Below are 18536 nucleotides of genomic sequence, written 5' to 3' on the forward strand. Positions count from 1 at the left end.
TTCACATAATTATAATACTTGTACCAAGTTTCATTTAAATCCCTGAACCCAGATTCAAAATATTAAATAATTCTGGCTGCAAGACCATGTGTCCGATCAGGTTGAAATTTAAAACATTTATATTCCACATGACGACTGGATCACAACTGTGACATTTCACATCGATTAATGAAGCAGTTCAAGAGAAAGATTAAAAAAAAAAAGAGATTTTCATTCAAACCAATTTGGCTGCCAAATCATGTGACCTATTAAGTATTTGTGAACACCCTGGTATCCCGAAGGATTGTGGAACATGTTGGGGAAGTTTCCTCTCAATCTGTCAAGCCATTCTGGAGAAGATGATTTTTAAAGGTTGAAGGGTAAATCAAATATGGCTGCCAAACCATCTGACCTATGATGTCATAGTTGAAGAACTTTTTGCTCCTTATGAATAGGCAATCACACCTGTAAAGTTTCGCCTCAATCGGTTCAGCCGTTTCGGAAAAGAAGATTTTAGGTTAAAAACAATATGGCTGCCAAACCACGTGACCAATGACATCATTAAATATTTTCCCAATTACAATTTCGCTCTTGATGACCCTCAAAAATTTTCATACTGATCGGATAAAGTGTTCAATATATGCAAATATGACATCACAACGAAGCCACCTATGACATCATCAAAAAAATCACTTGTTTCCCATGGGGAGTTCTTCACACGTGACAAGTTTCAATTTTTTCTATAGAGCTGTTTCGGAGATAGAGGTCCAAACATTTTTCCTTTTTTGCAACATGGCTGCCACACCATGTGATATATGACGTCATAATTATCATAAAAAACATTCTACATAGGTAGTCACACCAAGTTGGTGAAAATTTTGTGTCAATCGGTTAAGCGGTTGCGGAGAAAACAGAGAAAATTAGCATGGAAGGACGTACGTACACACGTACGTACGGACAACCCAAAAACACAATGCCACTGGCGACTTCATCAGCGGAGGCGAATATCGTTAAAAGAAAATGAGAAAAGGTATCTAAAAATAGTTGAAGAGGAAGCAAAGAAATATGGTGACGTAAAAGGAGTAAAATATTTTTTATATTTACATCGAAAAGGTTTAAAAACCACATTAAATAATCTTTCTTCACATAAATATCAATAAAACAAATCTCCAAAAAAATCACTTAAAAGAATCTTTCTCCTATATACATTTGACGAATAAAACTCATTGTGATGTTTGTAAAAAGGACTTCAAACACTTCAACATACCCTCTCAATCACGCAAAGACCAAGTAAAAACTGGAATACTTCCTACTCCTTCTGATAAGGTTCTGAATTTAAAAATTACAAAGTCTTACCATCGAAATATAGTAGCAGAAAAAAGTTCCTGTGCATCATTTACACCAATGTGAAATGAGAAATGAAAACAAACACATCACATTGTTTGGTCATATCAATATTTAGTGTTTGATAAACATGAAATCGACATGAGGATGTCAGCACGTGTGTGCAAGACCTGTCTCTGAAGGCTCGAAGAGAGGTGCGGTCAAAAGTCAGTTAGCGGCTCAGTACCTGGTGTGACAACCATTTGCGTTGGCACATGCTTGGCAATGGTGCCTCATTGAGGAGACAAGATGGTTGAAGAAAACTTGAGGGATGTCATTCTAGATCTGTACAAAGGCCAAGAGAAGTTGGGCCAACATCGCCGGCTGGTTTTGAAAATGGTGCAATCGTCATTCCATTTCATCCCACACATGTTCTATGGGAGAAAGATCAGGCAAAACAGCTGGCCAGGGAAGTGTGGGAATGTTCTGTTGTGCGGTGAAGTTGGTGACCACTCGTGTGACGTGAGGGCACGCGTTGTCCTATTGAAGTGTGATGTGACATCCACGAACCTGCAGGAACGGGGGGACGTGAGGTTGGAGAACATCATCACGGGACTGAATACCTGACAAATTGCCATAAATGACTTCCATCTGGGTTCTGTGATGTGTGGTTATGCCTCCCCATACCATTATGCTTCCACCGCCGAACGACAAACGTTGCACAACCCATGCGTCAGCATAAGGTTCCCCTTCCCATCGATAAATGCGACAACGACCATCACGACTGTAAAGATGGAACCTTGACTCATCTGTAAAGAGGATAGCAGCCCAATATTGTCTCCTGAACCTCAGACGTTGTCTCCACCAAGCTTGGCATGCATGTCGATGATGTGGCAACAAAATCAGATGAACTGCTTGTCGTCATGGTCAGATGTTATGCGTGAGTAACCGATGCCTGACAGTTTCGGACACTGACTGGTCACAAGCCAAGGATGCTACGAGCTGCCAAACTTGCTGTCTGGAACCGATTTCGAAGGTGCACAACCCAGATATGGTTATCCTGCTGACGTGACGTCACATGTGGTCGCCCAGAATGTGGACAGTCTCTGATGTTGCCAGTTTGTTGATAATGTTGTCTCCAGAGTGATTGTACGGTGTTCTGATGAACACCAAAATGCCTAGCCCCAACGTTTTGTGGCATTCCTGTCTCAAGAATGCCAATAGCATGTAGACGTTCTTTTTTGGAAAGGCATGGCATTACGTTTATGACATTTAAGCATCAATAAAAATGTTTTTCACAGCTAGGATGGTTCATCGAATCGTGCTGCATTGCCATTTGCTCAGTACCACGTGCAGCACTGTCATGTGACTCAGTACACATACATGGAAATTTGTGCGTGCAGTGCACAGTATGCACATGCAAATTCCGGATATTCACGTGTAAACTGGGGTACATGTCAAGGCACATGTTGGCTGACAATTATGTTGCTGGGGTACATGTCAGCATCATTTTGTGTAATTTTTTTGTGGTCCACAGGAACGTTTTTCCAATTTTAGCAAAGAGAAACCAAAAGTATAGTTTCTCTATACTAAAGCATCCTCATATGCAAAATCGTACCTCACTTGGAAAATATTTTTAGGTCCATTAAGGTCTTTACATGTGCACATAAGATACCGTTGTGATACACAGGTGCCACCCCCCACCCCCACCAACGTCTTTGAAAATGTGGTGGCAAATTTGGGTTTACAAAAATCATACACATATTTGCATTTAATTTTATAGGAGTAAATTTTAAAGAAATGATAATGATTTACATAGAAATATTTATTTTGTAGGTACATGTATTTATCAAAAGTAAAATATGTGGTGATGGTGTGACACCAAACTCTTCATCAGAATCTTTACCAGAGCTGGCATCATTTGACATGTCACTTTCATATTCAGCAGTTTCCATTAACTGCTCCACTATATCATTACCTGGCAGTGCCATTGGTATTTTTAAATCGTTCGTCATGTTCATATCATTCAGCAGACTGCTTCTCCTCAAACTCTCGTTTGTTTGTTTTTGTGAACAACTGCAATTGATCAAGTCCTTGACTTCTTCTGAAGCAACAGAAACTGTCTGTCTTCCTCATTTTTTTTTATCATTCGAAATGAATTGGCATGACTGATATCAAACAGCTTATTAAGCATTTCAGTATATTTTGCTTTGTTTAACTTGTCTATCTGGTAACTTATTTTATAATGTTTCATCAGATATACATGTTGATCAGAGAGAGCTTTAATCTTCTTGACAATGTGGTGCTTTTGTCATATTGGCAGTCTAGATTATTTGATCCAAAATGGAACAAGGTGATACATATATACATATACATACATATAATATGTGTATATACGTACATACTATATGACCGTTTTTACAGCCATTTTTCCCTGCTGTACAGGGGTTGGGCTTTTTCTTGAGGCAATGTTTTATGGCCGGATGCCCTTCCTGACGCCAACCCTGGTCGCCTCTTACGACACACAGAGATATGGTACACCTATTCTTACCGGGGCATACACCGGGACCAGTACACTGGCACTCATTTCACCGACCTCGGAAGGATGACAGGCTGAGTCAACCCCCTGGTGTTAATTCAGCAGCCAACGGGGCTTGAACTCAGGACCCTGGGATCCCAAGCCACCACCCTAACCACTAAGCCAACACCAGGCTTATATACGTACATACTGTATATATATATATATATATATATATATATATATATATATATATATATATATATATATATATATATATACACATATATACACACATATATACATATATATATATATATATATATATATATATATATATATATATATATATATATATATATATATATATATATATATATATATATATATATATATATACACACACATTCACACACGCATGGTAGAAGATTGTGGCGGTTGAGATTATACATTGCACATATATTTATGGCAGAAATAGCACCACTTTTGGTGGTAGCCAGAATAACATATTATCTTCCTTTTTGTTCTTCATATAATATAATGAAACCTTATCAAAATTATGACATGGAATGTTACATGTTCTGAAGAGTTGCATGGGTGATTGCCTTGCACATGTTTAAACTCGATGGTACTCATGGAATACTTACCCTGTGCAGACAACAGTTTTGGCGATAAAGAGGTGTAACGTTTTTTGGGGGTTTTTCCAAGATAGCGCCTGTACCACACAACTTATGACATTATGATTATCGTTGAAATATTCTATAGGAGGAGTCACTCCTATGGTGAAAACTTCATGTCCATCAGACCAAGAGTTGCTGAGAAAAAAAAATTCATAATGATCGGATAAGTGTCGTACTTGCCGAATTATGATGTTATAACGAAGGTATCGATGGCATCATCATCAAAATATCTTATTCCCCATGGGGAGTAGTTGACAATGAGCCAGGTCTCAATTTTTACCATGGAGTGGTTTCAGAAATATAGAGGTGTGAAGTTTTTCCAAGACGGCACCTGTACCACGTGACCTTTGACATCATAATTATCATTAAAATATTCTGCAGGAGGAGGCGCTCCTATGGTGAAAATTTTGTCAATCGGACCAAGAATTGCAGAAAAATAAAATTCATACCGATCGAATCAAGCGTTGAAATTGTCAGATTATGATGTTAAAAAATAAGGTACCGATGACATCATCATTGACACATCTTATCCCCATTGGGAGTACTTGACAATGAGCTATGTTTCAATTTTTTCTATTGAACGGTTTGGGAAATATGAGGGTGTAACATTTTTCCAAGATGGCGTCCATACCACGTGATCTATGACATCATAATTATGAATAAAAACATTCTATAGGTGGAGGCAATCCTGCGGTAAAATTTCGTGTTAATCGGTCCACCGGTTGCCGAGAAAATGAAATATTAAAATGCAGACACGCATGTATGCCACACGTACGCAACTGAATGCCGAACCCTGCTTTTTGCTTTGCGAGCGCAGGGTAATAATGGACAATGGCAATTGATAAATATACATACATGTTTTTGCCAAATATGGTGTAAATTGACAAAGATGGTGTCAACATTCAAATATCATCAATTTTATCTCATGAAACACAATATTGAAAGCATATAAATCACATTTATGAATACAAGAAATAGCAGAATCATTTTTACATGACACATACACTAAACCATCTGCATGTCTTAGAGTTAAGAAGTGTTCAACTTCAAATGCCATTTAGAGCACTTCAGGGTTGAGATTTCTGCTATTTCTGACCACCGACCTTGAGATGGGGCTTGCTTTTATATTATTGTACCGACAGTATAGTAAACCATGTTTTCTTCAATTTTAGTACTTTATTCTAAATGTGAACAATTTTTCCACATTTTGGAGCTTAACTGCTGGACTATTAGGTTTCACCTCAAAAAATATTGAAACCTACAGAGTGATTTACAGCGATAATATTATTCAAATCACTTCATTTCTAAATTCAATATGCTGGAAGGGCACTCGAAGGGCACTCAGTAGAGTGCATACCTCCACCATGCAATTCCTGATCCAAAGAACATATCAGGCCCATTACATTTTTGAAATATCATGCAATACATTACTATATCGTTTTTGGCCCTATCTCTCAATGGTGAAGAATCACTTTAAAAGTTAAATAATTCTCGTATCCAGATCCGGCTTCAGATCTTCACCAAAATCGAACATATTTGTCCTTGTCACACACCCAACCTGTCTAAAAAGTTTCATCCGAATCCGTCCACAACTTTTTGAGATATCGTGCTATATATTAGTTTAGCCCTATCTCTCAATGGTGAAGAATCACCTTAGACATTCTAGTCGTCGGATCCGGACCTTCAGCAAAATCTAATCAGTTGGTCATTCTCACACACTCAACCGGTGCACAAAATTTCATTTGGATCCGTCTCCAACTTTTTGAGATATCCTGCACACAAACAAACAAACAAACAAACATACAGAAAAACAAACAAACAAGCAGTCATAGACTGGTACTTACGAAATCGTCAACTTGACCTCTGACCTTGTCTAATAAAAGCTGTCTCTAGAGAAGGTAGCGACGTAAACCAGAAGTTTCAACGATGATTCTGTACCAAACCATCAAAAATCGAATGTTTGCCCTCACGATGACCTTGACCTTTGACCGATTTTGACCAAAATCTAATCAGCACTAGCCATCACCCTCCTGAATCACGTGGTGTAATTTGACATTGGTAGCTTCTTCCGTTCTCGAGTTATCGTGCCTACAAACAAACAAACACACACACAAACAAACACACAAGCAGATGACGGAAGTCATCAATATACTTATGAAATCTTTAGATTTCGTAAGTAATAGCATTATAAAAAGTCAAATTACATCCAAAATAAATAACAATGAATAAAGCAAGTTACATACAATAAAAATAATAACATCCTTATCCAATACTTTTAATAAAGCAGATAACTTAAAAGCAAAGGAATAAAAGTGTGTTTTAAGCCTAGATTTAAACACTGTAACATAACTGGATGCCTTCAGGTGATCTGGGAGCTTATTCCACAGGCGGGGTACAACCGTGCAAATGGCCCGATCCCCCATGGTGTGAAGTTGTGTGATCGGCACATATAGAAGTCTGGCACTGCAAGACTTAAGGGTGCGTGTCGATGTGTGATGACCAAGTAAACTTTGCAAATGTGTGTGGCTGTTGCCATGGAAGATCTTAAAAACAAAAAGTAAAATTTTTAAATTTGATTCGATATTTTACTGGCAACCAGTGAGTGCAAGGAAGCCAGCCAGCACAGGAGTGATGTGATCATTTTTCTGAGATTTGGTTAAAACAAATGCAGCACTATTCTTAACATATCGCAGCTTTTGAATGGATTTGGCAGGTAGACCAAATAAAGAGTGCGTTACAGTAATCGAGCCTGTAAGAGATAAAGGCATGCATGAGCTTCTCTGCATCAGGAATCTTTAAGGAAGATCTCAATCTGGCAATGTTTCTGAGGTGGAAAATGAAGTTTGACACACTCTCTTGATGTGGGCTTCAAAAGACAGAAATGGATCAAATGTAATGCCGAGATTAGTGACCAAGGAGGAAAGTGGAATAACTTACCCATTAATTACAATACGATTGTAGCCAAATTTTTAGTCTGTTGAGGACTATGCCCACAAGTACAGACTCAGTCTTACTGACATTAAGCTGGAGAAAGCATCCATCCGTACCTTTACTTCATCTCCACAGTTGCTCACCTGGGAAATTATAAGATGGATTAAATGTGGAGTCTCTTTCAACGGGGAAATCATATCTCACCTAAAATAATTCACCTCAGAGAGATTCATGAGAAATTTTACATTTTATACTAAATAAATACGAAAAGGTTATTGCAAGGAAGCACGAGTTATTCAAATATAAAATAATTACTGAAGATGGCAATGAATGTTCCTTTCACTAAACTATAAATAAGGTGAGGGAGGGAGTTTATCTTGGTAGGAGATTTCTTTTAAAGTTAAAATACATTCAAGTGTTGCAGAATAATTTTAAAATGAAGGAGATGGGTTGCTTGATGTTCATTCAATGCATGTTAAAAAAAAAAGATTTAATAAGCTCAACTGCTGCCATGGGAAATGTAGCAAGTGCTACAAAAAGTGTGAAATATGCTCAAAAGGAATCATAAAATTACAAGCAATGAAATTACAAGAAATTAAGAAAAGCAAAATGCAAGTATCTCCACAAAAAGCAGCAAATAATCCAAATATTGTGGTCATGGATCTAAAAGTTTTGATTTACTTAAAAATAAATAAATCAATCGATGGAAGTAAGTAAATGATAATATTTATGATTTAATGATACCATGACCATCACAAGTTCCACTAAAAAAAAAAAGAGGATTACATCAAGGTAAATGTGAAAACGAAGTCTGGTGTTGGCTTAACGGTTAAGGTGACTGGCTTAAGACCTTAGAGCCCTGAGTTTGAGCCCCTGTCACCCATTGAAATAACACCAGGTGGGATGATTCAGCCTGTCATCCTTCTGAGGTTGGCAAAACGAGTAGAAGCTCACTCGGGTAATAAGCCATTCGAGTATCCTGTGTTGAAGTGGCGATCTGTCCAGGACTGTACTCCTTAGTCAAATGAAAATGCCTCGGCAGCCCGATGTGCCTCGTCGTGTCAAAGGAATGGTTAAATGCAATAACTGGAACAGACCGGAACAGAAATGGGACAAAAACTTTTGAAATAAATAATCAACAAACTCACTTCAATCTTGCTGAGTTTCTTACTGTGTAAAGTTACATTCAATGAGGCTGCTGCAAATACAAACGCCACACTCATAAATTATTTATTCTGGAAAATGTTTGATAGCGCTCGCTAATACATTGGAACTCAAGAAGTTGAAACAGTTGATTATGTCTCTGCTACATTTGAAATGATGAAGTTTACACTATATTTGTTTTATGATAGAATGGACACAGGAGCTGTTGTAGGCGTTTTCCCTGATATGGCCACGGGAATAAACACAGACCCGTGTTACAGTTAAAAGAATGGAATGTATAACGATGACACAAAACCTGGAAAATAGCTTTATCATAGCAGTTCCATTGAAAGGTACATTTGAATTTTGTGATTATGATAAGGTGATGTATTTTTTGAAAATTCGACTTAAACTTCAGATAAACAAAATGAAAATAGTGCTTTTTGGAGTCGCTAATGTTTTCATTGCCTGAAATAACTGTTACTGATGAAATGACTAGGTATATATTAGTGAATATACTGTATATCTCCAATCTGAAGATAGAAGAAGTGTTGAATGGAAGACTTAACTCAAAAAAACCTCAAAATATATCACACCTTAAAAGACGGTATCGACACGTTCAATTAAACAGTGCCAGTTATATACATGGAATCTTCGGGTGCTTGAAGAAAAGCCATGACATTTGGAGAGACTGTGACTGATAATATAAATGTGTTAATTGATAATGCCAAGGTGAAACAACTTAGAGACTCTCTGGGTGGAACATTTTACCCACAAGGTAGATTGGAAATCAATTGGGGATAGAAACGATTTGGCAGAAGCTTACAAATCTTATCAAAAGGTTTGTGAAAGCAATGGTAACTCGATATCTGTGATCACAAAGCAATCTGCAAGGGTAAGCCTCCCCTGACAGGAGGAGGTTTACCCTCGGTGATCACCCACAACTTACCCTTGGCCCACAATCTTTTTTTTTGACCACCATATGACCTTGACCTTCAAATTTATGGGATAGAGTGTAGATTAAGAAAATATGTCCCCATCTACAGTCCATCTATAAAACTCGCATCATGAAAATCGGATGAAAATTATTCACGTTATGATCAAAAATGTGTTTTTTGTTAATCAAGTCACAATCCGAAATAAGTAGGTCATTTACATGAATCAAATTTCAGGTGCACAACTTCAGTGCAGGTACACAATTATGATGCAAAAACATATTGGAAGGCCAAGCGGTCTTTGAGATTCCACATCGGCAAAATTGAGCAATGACAAAATACACCAATGTCACCCGCAGGGTGACCCGTATCTTGCCAAAAGGTAACCACGTGTGGCTTCTTTAAGGTCACACTGAGGTGAACAGAGCTGCTATCCACCAGGAGCGACTCCTTGAGGAATATCTGCATACGAGAGATTCCGATGAAAATCGTTCTACAGAGTAACCATGAAAAATATGCTTTTACCTCATAACATCACCAAATGACGTCATAATGTCTCAAGCTTGACATATCTAGAAAGCACTCATCGAGGTGTTCAATTTGAGGTACTACACGATATGGTTCCTAAAACTTGAAAATTTGACCTTGGGGTCAAATATGTTTGACCTTAGGCGCTAACCATGAAGGTCAAGGCCAATCGCCACCAAAAATTAATCAGCTGAGCGCCAGACCATGGACTATATTCCCATGAAGTTTGAAGACGATCCGATCAAAATTACTCAAAAAATAAGGGTTTCGTCGACTCCCCTGATTTGCGCCAAAGTGACCTTGACCTTTGACCTTGACCTTCAAAATTTTGTGCACTGAAAGGGATCTCTATAGGCCTCTGATATGCGAAGTTAAAAATTTTTTTGATGATAACTGTGCTCTGCAGAATTTTTTACACATGATTACAGACAAAAAAAAACAAATAAAAAAAAACATACAAGCTGACTAACATATTAGCCTGGTGTTGGCGCAGTGGTTAGGGCAGTGGCTTGGGATCCAAAAGGTCCTGAGTTCAAGCCCCGTTGGGCCACTGAATTAATACACCAGGGGGTTGACTCAGCCTGTCATCCTTCCGAGGTCGGTGAAATGAGTACCAGTATACTGGGCCGGTGTATACCCTGGTTAAAATAGGTGTACCATATCCCTGTGTCGTAAGAGGCGACCAGGGTTGCGTCAGGAAGGGCATCCGGCGTAAAACATGTGCCAAATCACTATGCGGATCATACGGATGATCCGCTGTGGCGACCTCAAACGGGAGCAGCCGAAAGAAGAAGAAGAAGACAAGCTGACTAACATATCTTGCAGAAACTTCGTTTTGGCAAGTTTAAAAAAAAACATACAAGCTGACTAACATATCTTGCAAAAACTTCGTTTTGGCAAGATAAAAAGTGTCTTTTTTTAATTTGTAGGGAGGGGTGTGATGTAAGTTAAGCATACATGCGACTTGATTTCGGCTATCTCAAGAGGGCAATTTAGTTCTGATTGGACAAACATTCATCGAGTTTTGGTGAAAAATGTTAAAATATCTATAATTTTGTCATGACCTAGAAATTAGATTAGAGCAGTGATGAGAGTGCAGGAAGAAAAAATAATAATAATCCTCACTATAATTCACAGACCGGTGTTTGTTTGTGTGCGTGTTTGTCGCACTACTCCTACAGTTCTGAGTCGATTGCATTCAGACTTGCTTCATAGGATCTGCGTGACCCCAGTAAGTGCAATGGCGTGTTTTTGTCTTTGCCAGTGGTCTGGGGGAGGGGGGGACGCACACAAATTCTCGATGTAAATGGGTATCATGTCACACCAGTCCAGATGGAAGAGGGTTTTAAAAGTCCCCACCCTTTACATTACAGTATTCCTGTCCCCCGTTTTGCAGTGCAGTGAAGTGTTTTGAATTATAAGCAGTCGGTATGTTTTTGCTTCATGCATGTAACCTGGGTTTTTTCGGGAGCGATTGAAGTAGCTGTCAGTTGCCTATACACAGCCCAAATAAAGGTATGTGTCAGAAGAACGCGTTGCATGCTTGGAACAAGATCGCCCGTAAGGGGGGGGGGAGTGCTCTGCTAGTAATAATTTTCTAAATGGTGGTTTAGTACTACTGGGGGTTTAAGAAACTCTGTGGTCCCATTAAAAATTGGGGGTGCTAATTGTCGAAGCAAACCTTACACCAGCAATAAGCCTTCCCTGACGTTATACGGAGAGGCTTACTAAAGAACCTATTTTAGATACAGTTGGACTAAAAAGATTATAGACAGTATATGATATTGACCTCAGTACTCAAAAATAAACTATAAACTCTAATAGATACTTCTGTATACTTTGAAAGAGAAGAGAGTAAAGAAATTTATGCTTATTGTTTGCTTTTGGAAGAAATTGATTCACAAGTTGATATCAAAAAAGGTGTTAAGATTTGTCTTCCTATTTTTTTTTTTTTTATAAATACAAAGACAAGTGAGTATAAGCTAACTGGAATATGTACTGCATAAACCAAAGTAATCTTAAAAACTGAATTAATGTACACAAAATCCCTTTGTACAAGAGCACGACAATCCCTAAAGGTTGGCATCCATGGGGAGGTGGAAATTCCAGCTTAGGAAATGCTCTGTTGAGTGCAGTGAGAAATGCAGTTTCATTGTTGTGGCGTCGCTGGTACCCAGAATACCCTGGAAAGTGACAGTACTTCCCCCAAGCTCAAGGGCTGTATTTGTCTCATCTAACAGTCCTGTCTTATGTATCCATGTGTGTGTTGCAGCTTCACATCCTGTTTAAAAATAAATAAATAATTAATGTGGTTTCAATTCAAGGAAAGGACTGTAAAAATCAATGTTATGCTCACCAAAGGAGATGTGAAAACTCGAAATTAAAATGGGTCCCTTCAAAAAACGACAAAACCTATGCTTTTGAATTATTCAATAAGGGAGACGAGCGGTGAATTTTTTCCTTTTCTAATTCCTTTATTTGCTGGTTTAAGTGCAGCAGGAGCTTTCATGGGTGGTATTTTAGCAGCAGTAAAAGCCTCAAATGAAAGAAAGCTCAACAACAAGTTCAAAAAGAGTGAGAAAGACGTAATAAAGAGATTGAGAAACAACTCATTGGAAGCGGTGCATTGTGTAGTTTGCTCAAAAGCTTGAAAGTCTGTCAGAAAATACAAAGCAGGATTGTAAGTTGGAGATAGGCTTTTCTTCTGTTGCTCAAGCTGGTGTTAAATTAACAAAAAGAGGTGATGGCTATATATTTTTTTCTAAATAAGAGAGGAAATCAACGAATCAATGGTTTAAAGAAAACAGAAAGCATACATCAATATTGAAATTGAAAAATATCCTGAAAAATTCAATATTAAAAACATAGTTATTTGTTTGTGAGATGAGTTATATAAAGGTTGGCTAAAAATACACCAAATAAATAAATAAAAGTACACAAAAAAAATGATTAACTTAAAAGAATCATGGGAATGGTTTTCATTGGCTCTGTATATATAATTAGAAAACATCTGATAATTCCAGATAACAACTGGTGATGGCCATATAATCTTTGTCTCTGACAGAGTGACCGGGCCGAAGCCTCTATGTTGGAGGCGACGCTTTGGTGTGGACTGTGGCCAATGGGGATCAGCGGAGTGCTCGTCACACTTCTCATGTTTCGATTTTCCCGCTGATCACATCACGTGCCTTCTGGTTGAATAGTTTGCATTAGCAGGAACAATTAATTGTCTGGGTGGCAGACAGATGGTTGTTCTGTGCAGATTATGCAGTTTTACCATGTGAGACATTATCCGTGGCGATGCTCACCATAACAGTCAGGAGGTGCGTCGTGTGTGTGTGTATGTGTGTATGTGTGTATGTGTGTATGTGTGTATGTGTGTATGTGTGTATGTGTGTATGTGTGTATGTGTGTATGTGTGTATGTGTGTATGTGTGTATGTGTGTGTGTATGTGTGTGTGTGTGTGTGTATGTGTGTGTGTGTGTGTGTGTGTGTGTGTGTGTGTGTGTGTGTGTGTGTGTGTGTGTGTGTGTGTGTGTGTGTGTGTGTGTGTGTGTGTGTGTGTTGTGTTGTGTTGTGTTGTGTGAAATTTCCTCCAATGTGGGGGATACGTTCTGGGATAACCTTGCTTTGGAGGAATCATTAAATGTTTGGGGAAATTGGGGATATGTTTCAGGCTCCCAAAAAACACCCTAAAACAGCCTTTATTGCTCTTTTTTTAACGTTTCTTTGTATGGAATGGTGCAGCATTATTAAATATACATTAAAATAAGTGTTCGTATCATAATTGTACTGTATTATTGCAAAATAACTCATCTTCTTGTGAGGTGGTTGTTGTAGGTTTGGGTGATGATTTGCTGGTGGATGGTGTTGAAGGGTTGTTGGAAGGGGGTGAAGAAGTGCTTCTGATAGCTGCTGAATTAGGCCAAAAGAATTGTGTTCTTGGCACTTATTATAGTCTGTTTTAACTCCCTGTGAAGTTCTGTGTAGGGATTTAAAGCTGACTCTATGGCCCACTAAAACTTCAGGCTTATTTCCACAAAAGGATCTTTCCTGACAGCAATTTATTGGGCAGTTTTTGTTGCATTGAAGAGCTCCTGAGCAGTTTGGTGGTTCTTCATCATATTCTTTATTGTCTTCTTCATGAGACGTCTGGGTCACAAGTTCTTCAGTGGACAGTTCTTCGACTTCTTCTTCTTCCATGTCATCAAATCCTTCCCCTCCAATATGTTTTGCAAGATCAATGATCCTCTTCACTTCTTCTTTATGACTAGGGAAACCTCAACAATCATGGGCAATCCCAGGCCATAGCTTTATCCAGCAACAGCTGAGGGTCTCACTTCTCACTTCTTCCCAGAGGTGTTTGCTAATCACAATGGCATCAACAATGTTGAAACTTTTCCAACAATCACTCACTGTTAGAGCTGAATCTCTCTGCATCATGGGCAGGATGTGTGCAAAACTCCTCCTGGTATAGTAAGACTTAAATGTTGCTATCACACCCTGGTCCACAGGCTGCAACAATAATGTGGTGTTCGGAGGCAGGAATATCACTTTAACATTAGGATGGCACTCAATCAAGGATGGTGGATGTCCTGATGCATGATGCAGAATAAGATGCACCTCAAAAGCAAAGTTTTTCTTTGCCAGATAACCATTCACCTCATGAATGAATATATATATATATATATATATATATATATATATATATATATATATATATGTACATTCTTTCTTTCATCTTCTTTCGGCTGCTCCCGTTAGCGGTCGCCACAGTGGATCATCCGTATGATCCGCATGGTGATTTGGCTTAGTTTTTATGCTGATGCCCTTCCTGACGCAACCCTGGTCACCTCTTTCGACACAGGAATATGGTACACCGATTCTAACCGGGGCATACACCGGGCCCAGTACACTGGTACTCACTTCGCCGACCTCGGAAGGATGACAGGCTGAGTAAACCTCCTGGTGTGTTTAATTGAAGCGGCCAACGGGGCTTGAACTCAGGACCTTTTGGATCCCAAGCCGCTACCCTAACCACTACGACAACACCAGGCTATATATATATATATATATATATATATATATATGTATATATATATATATATATATGTATATATATATATATATATATATGTATATATATATATGTATATATATATATATATATGTATATATATATGTATATATATATATATATATATATATATATATATATATATATATATATATATATATATATATATATATATATATATATATATATACATATATACATATATATATATATATATATATATATATATACATATATATATATATATATATATATATATATATATATATATATATATATATATATATATATATATATATATATATATATATATATATATATATATATATATATGAATGAGCCTGGTGTTGGCGCAGTGGTTAGGGCAGCGGCTTGGGATCCAAAAGGTCCTGAGTTCAAGCCCCGTTGGGCCACTGAATTAATACACGAGGGGGTTGACTCAGCCTGTCATCCTTCCGTGGTCGGCGAAATGAGTACCAGTATACTGGGCCGGTGTACACCCCGGTTAAAATAGGTGTACCATATCCCTGTGTCGTAAGAGGCGACCAGGGTTGCGTCAGGAAGGGCATCCGGCGTAAAACATGTGCAAAATCACTATAAGGATCACACGGATGATCCGCTGTGGCGACCCCTCACGGGAGCAACCGAAAGAAGAAGAAGATATATATATATATATATATATATATATATATATATGTATATATATATATATATATATATATATATATATATATATATATATATATATATATATAAATATATATATATAAATATATATAGTCGCGATCCCGTCTATTTTATATCTTCCAGCACGGAATACTGACGTTAATGTCCGAGCTTCAAGCAGTCCACGTGTGGACAAAGAGAACAACACAACACTTTCCATTGTGTTTCAGATCGCCCTCTAGGGGTAGGCACGATCTTTTATTGGCTCGATCTCCAAAATGGCTGGTAACAGAATGGATTACACAGCACACCATCTGCCAGAACTCTTGGCAACAATAAAGTTCCAAAAACAAATCGATAACTCACACCTCCGCTCGACGATAGCCGGGAATAACGATAACACTCGTCCCGATTTTACTCAATCCTTTAGTCAGAGCTATCAACGATCAGCGCGACTGGGCTGTCGAGAGTCTTTTAAAAAAAAACACTTGAAAATCGCATTCAAACAGGCGATTCGGAGCGCGCGATATATTTTCCACTTGCGATCTTAGAGCCACGTCTGCTCCTAACAATGGCGCCGCAGCTCTCTTCGGTCCACCCACCACGTGCCGACTAGCCCACCAATCCTTGGGAGCCTGAAAAAGGTCACGTGACGTTGTGGATGGGACACTAAATTTGGTGAGAACATGGTTTTTTCTCACAGTCCTCCCCACCTAAAATAAAACCCGTCGGATAGACGGCGTTTTAAAACTAGTTATTGTACCAGTTGCAAATCACAGGGCAATATGATGGCGGTGATCGTTAATATTCTTGTACAATAAACAATGTTCATCCACAACACAAAATTAAACACACTCACCACATTAATATCTACCCCACCATATTTACCCATCACCCACACCACAATAGAGAGACAAAGGGAACTAAACTTAAGTTTGGTGCTCCTTGTCTACTAGATGGCGACTCAGGAGGTCAGCTAGTCTGTTCTCCACTCCTTTCACGTGTTTGACTGTGAGGTCGTATTCGGAGACGAGAAGTGCCCAGCGCAGAATACGCTGGTTGGAGGTTTTGGCTTGGCTGAGCCAACCGAGGTGGTGGTGGTCTTGGTAGATGGTGATGGGTCCATGGCCAACAGAGACAGCTAGCGCAATAGCGCTTGATATCTCGCGACATGGCGGGCCATATGAACTGATCCTTGACCTTGGCTAAGGTCTTGGCTGCTCCGACCTGACCCGAGGAAATATTGTCATGGGCCAATTGCATGACTGACTGACGATGCCTCCCCGGTACGACAGCTCGGTGTCGTACCTTCCACGTCTGGTTGGAGGGCATGTTCTTGGGGGAATATTTATGCATCAGCACACCTGCACCATTAACATAGTAGCCTGTTCGTCCAGGCTCGGACTCTTCTCCCATTTCCCAGAGGGTGGCAAGGGTGGGATCGAAGTGCTGATCCTCTACTAGACTGGTTACTGCAGACAATGCGGGAGTGACCTCAGGCACAGAACTGGGGTTGCTAACCGCCTCGGGGGACTGATCCTCCTCACCTGATTCGCCGACCGGCGAACAAGTAGCTGGGGTCCCCGTGTCACAGACGGGAACGGTCCCTGAGGAGCCCGGCTCCTGAGGTTGGTCTAACTGGAGGCTCGGTGGACTTCAGTCGAAGCAACGTCACCGTCGGAGGCTGGAGTCGAGGAGCGAGGCTCCTCGGGCCAGAGTGAAGATATGTCTGACTCCGCCACTCTCTCCGCCTGTTTGCTCTGGGATCTAGTGACCACCACACAGGTCAGAGTCAATACCTCCTCCCTGGCTATTGCATCATTGCCAATCAGCAAGGATACCCCCGGCACCGGGTAGTAGGGTACCACCGCACAGGTCATCGGACCCGTAAAAATGTCACTCCGGACCACGATGAGAGCAAGGGGATACCGGCCAGGAACCTGGTTAATGCCCCGAAGGACGATATACTCGCCGGTATAATGCATCTGAGAGGCCGGAACTACCCCCGCCCGCAGAACACAAAGCGTCGCCCCAGTAGCCCGAAGGTATTGGGCCTTAAACTTCACCACCGAATCAGGGCCACCCACTAGGGCTGTCCCTGAATAATCCTGATGCAGAGGATGAATGGTATTACCCTCAGTGGCAGTGACCTCTGTCACTGATGCCAGTCATGCACGAGGGCCCAGTTCCCTCCGATCTCCCTCCACTGATCCACTCCACTCCACTGATCTCCCTCCGATTTAACAACCGGGTTGCCTCGATAGGCCAGACTAGCTGGGTTAGAGAAACAGCGGTCTCCACCGTGCCCCACGCGTTTGCAGAATTCGCACCAGGGCCGTGCCCTGGCCTGCAGCTCGCGACCGCCACCAGTGGAGGGCATCGGGGAACCCTTCCCCTCACTCTAGCCGCTGGGCAGACGGGGGTGGTCTTGACCGCAGAATCCTCCGTCTTACGACGTGACTGCGTGGCTTGCAACATTTTGCACGCCAAAACATGTTTATCAATAAGCTTGACGCAGTCTGACAAGGAAACAGTGTCTTTATCGACAAGAAACAATGCTAAGTCCGGCGGAAGCTGTTGATCGATACGGTAACGCACCAGGAGTTCCGCAACCGCTGGAGGTAACTCAACGCTGCTCCCCTCAAACCATCTCTGCAGCTGTTCCAAAAAGACCCACGAATGTTCCTCATAGGTTTGACTGGACTGACGAGTCCAACTGAAAAAAATTATGCCTATAAATACACGGGGACACCGC

At 40.0% G+C, this 18536-nt stretch overlaps 1 protein-coding gene and 1 pseudogene across 10 annotated transcripts in view; both read right to left on the minus strand.

Annotated features, from left to right (window-relative positions):
- Window positions 1-18536, minus strand: part of LOC147025186 (nuclear factor 1 A-type-like) — a 265419-nt gene that overhangs the window by 49447 nt on the left and 197436 nt on the right. The window lies entirely within an intron of this gene.
- LOC147025187 (uncharacterized) overlaps window positions 15892-18536 on the minus strand; it is a 4136-nt pseudogene continuing 1491 nt past the window's right edge.

The sequence above is a fragment of the Eptatretus burgeri genome, chromosome 6 (genome assembly GCF_056783735.1).
Source record: "Eptatretus burgeri isolate ZD-2024b chromosome 6, Ebu_testis_v1, whole genome shotgun sequence".
NCBI classification, from domain to species: Eukaryota; Metazoa; Chordata; class Myxini; order Myxiniformes; family Myxinidae; genus Eptatretus; species Eptatretus burgeri.